General features: G+C 34.6%; 1 long non-coding RNA gene across 1 annotated transcript; it reads left to right on the forward strand.

The window, feature by feature from the left end:
• The first annotated feature begins 5,951 nt into the window (after positions 1–5,951).
• LOC118163015 lies at positions 5,952–7,171 on the forward strand. Its single transcript, XR_004748784.1, has 2 exons — positions 5,952–6,072; positions 6,967–7,171. It is a non-coding gene; the product is annotated as an uncharacterized LOC118163015 (long non-coding RNA).
• The last annotated feature ends 1,079 nt before the right edge of the window (positions 7,172–8,250 follow it).

Here is an 8,250-nt window from a genome sequence, read left to right on the forward strand (position 1 = left end):
AAAGTATTCATTTTTCCTATTTTCAGAAGAAGATGTGATGGGAAGTCTCACTGGAAATATAAATTATCTGCTGTGTGGAACAGTTGAACAAGGGAGGGAGGAAGGTGGGCTGTAGCCAGTTGAAAAAAAAAAAAATAAATAATAATAATAATAATAATTCAATTTCTTTACTAAACTTAGAGGAAGAGTTTTTCTTTGAGACCTCCACAGCTCAGTAAACAATACAATGGCATGGCTCCTCTCTGTGTTTGACTGCTTCAGCAATAACTCTCCTGTTTCAATCTACACCACATTGGCTATATGATTGTGTATACACACACATTGTCAGCTAAATGCATGTGTAAAACACTAATAGAATAAAACGAGACTGGCCTATAAAGATTTTATTTTATTTTATTTTATTTTATTTTATTTTTATTTATTTAGCATTAAAAATATGCACTAAGGAGCTGTACAGGGAATGAGGATAACTTAAATCTTCACATTCAGAACCTACCATTACAAATTATAGAAATGGTCAGTAGAGTTTGGATTGATTTCCTTTTCTCTCAGGAAATTACTATTTTGCAATTAATAAACTCATGGACACATGGCTTCTTATTACCCTGTGTAAATATCATGAAACTTGTTGGCTGGCAGAATGAATTTGAAACCATTCAAACCACACTACTGTGTCTTCAAAGTCAGCAGGTAACTCAAGATGTCTAATCTGACTAAGAGTATATTTTTTTCTTCCCTACCTTATAAACACTAAACTCATAATCTATGATACCAAGAAATAGGCAGATTGAAAAATACTATATACATTATAAAAAGAGTACTCTTTTAAGTTAGTTTATTACTAAGAGTGAAAAATCTTTACCCCAGGAAAAATTAATATATTAATTTCACCTCCCCACAAATGAATGTGTTGATTAATTACAAAACAAATGTAATTTCCATGCATCAAGGTTATGCTTTAAAAGAGATTTCATCTGCATCTGAATTACTAGTGAATCATTTAGAACCTCTCTAGTATCTAGACCAGATGGCTTCAATTGACAGTTGATGAATCCAGTAATTGTCCTCTTACATTAGTCGTGGGTTATATTGTTCAGATTCTTGATGGTAGAAGGGGAAATAACTGCCCTATAATGGCCTTGATAATGTACACAAGAAATAAGCAGAACCCAAAAACCTCCTCTTAGCTGATATTATAAGCTGGTCTAGAGGTAGAAAAGCATACATAAATATGCCTACTAAAAACTGAACTGCAGTCCAAAATTATTACTTTTTTTTTTTTTTTTTTTTTTTTTTAAAGGGAATCACATTGATTCGTGCAAAAGTTGAGGACAATCTTTTGAGTGTCAGCTGGACCCACCATCGAGAGCGGAAAAGACAGAAGTTGGCAGGGCCAGGTCAAAGCAGAGATCTGAGTCGCTTGCAGAAGTAACACCCCAGGACACCCAGGAAGGATGTCCTACGCCGCCCACAGGCGAGGGAGGAGAGGTGTGCGACCTCTGCCCTCGGCTGCACCGCTGCTGCTGCAGGAAAAGGAAAAAAGAAATAAAAATAAAAAAGAAAAAAGAAAAAAGAGAAAAAGAGGGAAAAAAAAAAGAAAAAAAGTGAAAAATAATAAATAGAAAAAAAAAGAAAAAAGAAAAAATAGAAAAAAAAAAGAAAAAAAAATGAAAAAAGAAAAATAAAAAATGAGGAAATGAAGAAAAAGAAAAAATGAAAAAAATGGAAACTTGGGGTCGAGGTTATGCATGGGTCTCCACAGATCATGGACCAAGATGGGTACCGGCAAGGGGGAAAGGCCATGGTTGGCCTCCTCCTTACAATCGCCACTGTCATCAGTTATTGCCAGCCCTGGGTCTCCATCCAACCATGCCGCAACATCGGGGTCACCCTCACCAACATGACAGGACAAGAAGCGATGTGCCTGTCCCTGGCTAGTGATAACGACCTGTTTACGACATGTCTGGTGGGGATTCTGGCAGATAACAAAGACTGGACTGTCTACTTGCCACAAGTACCCCGAGAGCCACAGGAATTAGATATCCTAGGAAGTGTAACAGCCACATCATATGTAAAGTTCAAATACATGGGCAAAAACCAAACCATGAAACAAATTGTCTGTGTCACACTCGCTCCTTATTGCAATGCATCTCTTTGGTGTAATTATACAAAACTATAATAGCATCATTCCTTGTGCCAGGAGCAGCTCTGCTCGGCTGTAGGATCAACTGTGGAACAGACGCCCCTAGGCGCACCCCGAGCATTTTCTTCGGAGGGGTCTCCACTCTCAGCCGCTCACCACGGGAGTAGACAAGGCTTCCTGAAGTCGCGAACAAATTATTTCAAGTGATTTTTTTTTTTGTGGTATGAATGAAAAGTGCAAGAGGCCTCTGTGTGATTGTGTGATTGTGCGATTGTGCTGTGCGAGTGAGAAGTAGCATCACGGTGAAGCACCTAGTGCTTAGTGGTTTGTTGACTGATATAGATTCTAGTAGGCACGCTACTTTACAATTGTAATTTTGTATGTGATTTTCACCCTGTTGGTTATTGAAATGTTTGCAGTGTATGATAGAAAAATATATAGAAAGCATTTGGTTGGTTGAAAATAAAAAGGGGGAATTGTGGGAAAGGAATTTGCAGGTGGCTTTGTGCTGTTTCCCACGTCCTTGAATTAGAGATAATGAGGAAAAAAGCTAGAGACAAGTGCACGGAGAAGCTAGACCAATGATAAGTTGTTGTTGGCGCGTGCTGTAGTTAGTTGCCTATATATACTCTGGGAGAACATGCAATAAAGGAGGACGATTATACTCTCATCGAGATTGCATTGTTCCTCTGGGACTGTCTCCCTTTCCGACACTTTACTGCTTATAAAGCAATACACAAACAATTTATGTGAGTATTTGTAAAAAGATCTTTTGAAATAGATATTCATCAGATGATCCACTGGTCAGTTGCAGGCCTTTAGATGCTGATTTCTGCCTAAGCAAGGTCAAACACCCAGATGCTAAACAAAACATCTCAGCCTCCACAGTCCTACGTGTCCAGCCAATATTTCCTGAGGTGTTTTTTCATTATTATTGTTGCATTTTTTTTGTTTGTTTGTTTGTTTTGTCCTAGTTTTTGTCATTTTTTGTTGTTTTGTTGTTGTTGTTGTTTGTTTTTTAACAAGCAGTAATCTACAGTCATTGATTTTATCACAAATATCAAGACTCAAAATTGGTGTGAGACTACTGTCACATATGTCACAATTCAAAAAAGCTAAACACCCTTGGAAGTACACTTTGGCAAGAAACATCTATTGAGATAGGTCTTCACCTTTCTTTCCATTACATGAGTATTTAAATGTTCAGGAATAAGATATAAAACACTAAATAACAAGATCCACTGTCAGATTAACAGGTTCCTTTTACTCTGCCAGACATGTATTGTGTGGTATGTGTTCCCTGTTGATATTCTATTTTACTTTTCATGAGTTAAATTTAAACCTTTCCACAAGTGAGCAAAAGCAAATTCTCTTACAGTCTCTTCCTTGCATAGTCTGTAAAGATGATCCTATTGATTTATTTTAGTTATCCTTCCTCTGCTTTTTTTGCCCTTCCTATGTTTGGTACAGGTTTCTAAAACATTCTTTTGAATGTCTCAAGTAGAACAAACATGTCAGGTTCTTCAGACAAGCATCATTTTTGTCTTCGTCAGATAATATTTCATAACTGTATACTGTTAGACTTCTCCATGTGCCTCAATGTTTCTGTAACCAGTAAAAACCAATAACCTGCTCTGTCCATTATGTTATAATATATATAATAGATACGTATTATAATATGTTAATGTATAACAGCATTACTGGAAATCAGTTTGTCTTGCACACATTTAAAAAAAAAAATCTCTCATTGATTTACATTAAGATAGGTCCATACAAAGTTGTCATTTCTCTCTTACAAACACTTTGTCCACTTTGCTGACAAAAATTTAGCAGTATAAAAATGATCAAATAGTATCAAACCTGGAAGCTTCTTACAGATCTCCTATAACCTGCTTCTTATGTATTTTCAGACCTATAATTATTTTCTGATGTTTTATTCAGTAAATTCTGACAGGTTTTCACTTCTTTTGGATGACAGGCAGCAGTTTGAAATGTAGATTGTTGATTGTTTGATCAGCAAGTTTCTTAAATAAATTATAAGGCAGTGGCCTTATTGCATAGATGCTCCAACAAGGAGGCTTAATCAACACCCATCTGAATTTTAGAAGCTATCAAACGAAACCTCAAACATTGCAGCTAAGGTAAATCCAGTCCGGTGTAATACAATCCTTTTCCCCCTTTTCCAATTTATCAAGCTCTATATTAGTTTTTTAATGAGTGCTGTCTATCCACCTCATTTCCCCATTGTGTTGGAAAGTCTTACTATATTTGCACATATAAAAACCATAAACTTGTTAACATAAACATATGCTATAGAACGATATAGAAAATAGCCTCTGCCTGAATACTTTGGCCTGGCTAGTTACAGTCCTGCATAATTATATTTTTATGACTTTAACCTTCCTTAGTGCTACTCCACTGACTACAATTTGTCTGGAGTGGAGTGCCCTTGTTTGCTTAATACCACAACCTCTGTTTTTCATATTGTATATTTGTACTACAGATAGGTCATCCACTCCAAGGACCTCAGAAAGCCAGATGTCAATTCTCCTAACTCTATTATCTTGTACTAAACAATAACATGAACTATATGAATTTTATAAATTCGCAGATTGAAACGTTTTGTTCTTCCCTTATAAATGAAAATCACCTCTTCCTCCAAGGTTCATTTTCTGGAGAACATCTATTTTCTGCACATGTAGTATTAAGAAAGAAAAATCTATGCCACATGAAATGAGCAAACTGGGTCGATGAACAAATCAGAACTGTATTGTTGAGTCTGGCCAGGTAGAGAAAATAAATTCATGTGTAATATTTCAGTATTTTCCTCTCTTAAGGATTAATTAAATTAAACTAACTTGTAAACTCAGATTGTGTTGTTTTGTTCTTTAAATAATTTATTTACATTTATTGACTGCTCTGCAGTGATGTGGTGGTTTTACCTTACTAGGCAGCTGAACTCCACCACAACCACTCTCTCACTCCCCCTCCTCAGAAGAGGAGGGGAAGAAGAAAAGGAAAGAAACAACTCGCAGATAAGGATAATTTAATTAAAGGAAAAAATAATTATTAAGGGAAATTATTATTAAATAATAATTTAACTAAGAAGAAAGGGGAAAGGAATAAAAAAATCAGAAATAAAAAAATAAAAAAGCAAAGTCCGTGTGGAAGTGCAGATGAAAGAATTTGATCTCTGCTTCCCACCAACAAGTGATTCTTGACCATGCGCTTGAAGTTAACACCATTCCAGCTATACCCAGTACAAACTAATATTTTATAGAAGGACTTTTCAGTTGTATGAGAATTGTTGGCAAAATTAAATTTGTGAAATTATAAATTCTGAGGCATCATGTCTTTTAGTTTTTCTAGAGGCATTTCAAAAATAACTTAAAGTCTAACACCATTAAACTGTGAAGTTTCCTACTGTATCCCAATTACTAGAATTTTTCAGCAAGAAAGATAAGAAGGAAGGTTTTGTATTTTATCTAGTGTGACAGAAATTTTCATATTTTGTGTTCACTTTTAAATTTACTCTCTCATACATGAATAACCATTTGTAAAGGAGAAGTTTGAAGATGTACACTTAGACCCTATAAATGATTTCACCTAGAAGTTCAGGACTGAATCTGTTTTTCTGGGAATTTAATTATTTGGCCTATTTTTGAGGAATCTAAAATGTAGTGTTTGATGATAAAAACTCTCCAAACAGCATTCTTATTATATATATATATATGTAAGTATGTATATATATATATATATTGTCATGCCAAGACTGGATCTCAAACATCCTATGTCTGAGGAAGAGGCTGCCAGCCTGCTAGATTAGTTGATGGAGAGACAGCCATAGAGGCCGCACTGGGGGAGATCCTGCACCTATCCAGAGCCTATACGGCCCTGAGAAGATGGACAAAAGCCCTGTTGAAGTGGAGGTAATAATATTAATTTATTTAACCCCCTCGGAGCTCAATTCAGTAATATTTTAAAACGATCATGGAAGTGAAAACAAAAGATGTGGATCACTTATTTAAAAAGCTGGCCACATAGCTAAATACCACAAAACATATAGAGCCAGCAGGGTATGAGGTTTTCTGAATTAATAGGAGGAATTAATAATCTATTTTCTTCCAGGAAGTAAATGATGCATTTTTTAGACTATTTCTGTGTTTTATATTAGCTAGCAACAGAATAACTACATAAAGAGATCAGGACGCTCTCCCTCCCAAAACATAACCATTATGTTTACTACCAAATTTGAGTTCTCTTGATGAACGCTGCTTCAACAGGAAAAGCAGACAATGTTCTTTCAGTACAGTATCAGAGCATTTGCAGTTCTATTCTGAGAGATGGATTTGAGTTTCTTCCTGTTGAGGACAAAGCTGTAACCAGATCCTGTACTTGATGGGCAGAAACAGGTTGAATGATCTTACAAAAAATTCAAGAAAGGATCTTACAAAAATTTCAAGAGAAATAGGAAGAGTGTTGTGGCACATCTAGGGTTTGGCAGTCCTGAGAAATTATTGGATCATAGCTGTTTTTGTCACCTCACTATACTGAAGTTGTACGTGGATTTAAAATTTGATCAAACAGTGGATCAAAGCATTTTTTTCTTTTTTTTTTTTTTTTTTCCCTCAAGGAAATTTGCAACAGGGAAAAAAAAAAAAAAATCTGTTCAAATTCTACAGCAGGTTACACTAAAGACAAGATTAGAAAAAGGTGTCTGTCAAAGAAAAAGGTGTCTGTCAAGGATGTCCAAAATTAATATTAAGATATGCTTTATAAAGAAATTGTTAAAATTCATATTTTAAAATGTCTCAATTTTTCAGAATTAATTTATAGAATCATAAAATATCAAGAGTTGAAAGAGACCCATAAGGATAATATAAGAATAAAAGAAGATATTTTAGAAGAATAAAAATGAAAGAAGAATAAAATAGAAGAGGGTTATATTATGTGAAAACTTGATTTTTCATTTCAGATTATATAAAGTGTTTAATTGACCCCAATAAATCTGTTTATTTCATTGACAAATTCTGATTTGGCATGACCTGCACAGATATTTCTAATGTTTTGTGTCAGTGACCAAACACCTGAAACAAACAACAGTGACAACAATGACAAAACACAAAATGCAGACATTGTTCTCCCAGCTTCAGTAGAGATTTTCTCCAACTTTTGTTTGCTGAGATGTAGTAGGAGGTAATACTTATTATTCCCAGACTTCAAACTCAGAGTCAGTAATAATTTGTCTCTCTTGGTGCAATCTTGACAAAAATTGAATTCTTTCAGTGCTTAATGGAAATGAGAAATTTGAAGTCTGACCACATTTAAAAAAAAAAAAAAAAAAAAAAAAAAAAATGAGATTCCAAAAGATTAGCAAGCTTTAAGAGAATACTGTGACTTTAATATATATAGATATTCATGGCATTTTTTTTCAAAGAGGAGCTTGAAAAATGGAAACTGTCATACATCCTTGCCTTGTCTCCTAATATTCTATTTCCTAAGGAAAAGATCAGAGTAGAATGAGAGCACTCTGCAGGTGTCTGAGGTTATGTATGTTTTACCCTCAAAATATGAAATGGATCAGAGTTTTCTTGACAGATAAGTATTTGTAGTATTCAAATATCTGCTTGCTTTTGGTTCACAGTCATAACTAAAGTTAAGAACATATTTTATTGACCACAAAGTACATGACTTTAGGAATATAATTCTTTTCACTTTTTGTATAATTAACTTTTTTATTTTCTATCTCTTCTAGTCTTTTCCACTTTCTAAAATCACCCAGTCATCCAAAAGCTCCACATGTGCCTCCCATGAAATGAACTTTAAATGTAAACTCTTCTAGCATAAATAATCTCAAATCTCCTAGTAGCAATTCATTTTGTTTACAGTTTTATTTAGTGTCTAATTTATTCTTGTTTCACCAGAGAGCATATCTGCTTCTGTGCATAGGAAGTAGAATTGTATCCCATAAAAAGGTCCCCTTTTTTACTTTTTTTTTTTTAAGAAAAAAAATAATAATCCTTCGGGGTATGGCACAGATCCAAGAATAGTTATGTTCCCTTGTTTTTAATCAGCTAACTCTCACAGAATGCACTACAAGCATAAAG

Source organism: Oxyura jamaicensis, chromosome 2 (assembly GCF_011077185.1).
Source record: "Oxyura jamaicensis isolate SHBP4307 breed ruddy duck chromosome 2, BPBGC_Ojam_1.0, whole genome shotgun sequence".
In the NCBI taxonomy this organism is placed as follows: Eukaryota; Metazoa; Chordata; class Aves; order Anseriformes; family Anatidae; genus Oxyura; species Oxyura jamaicensis.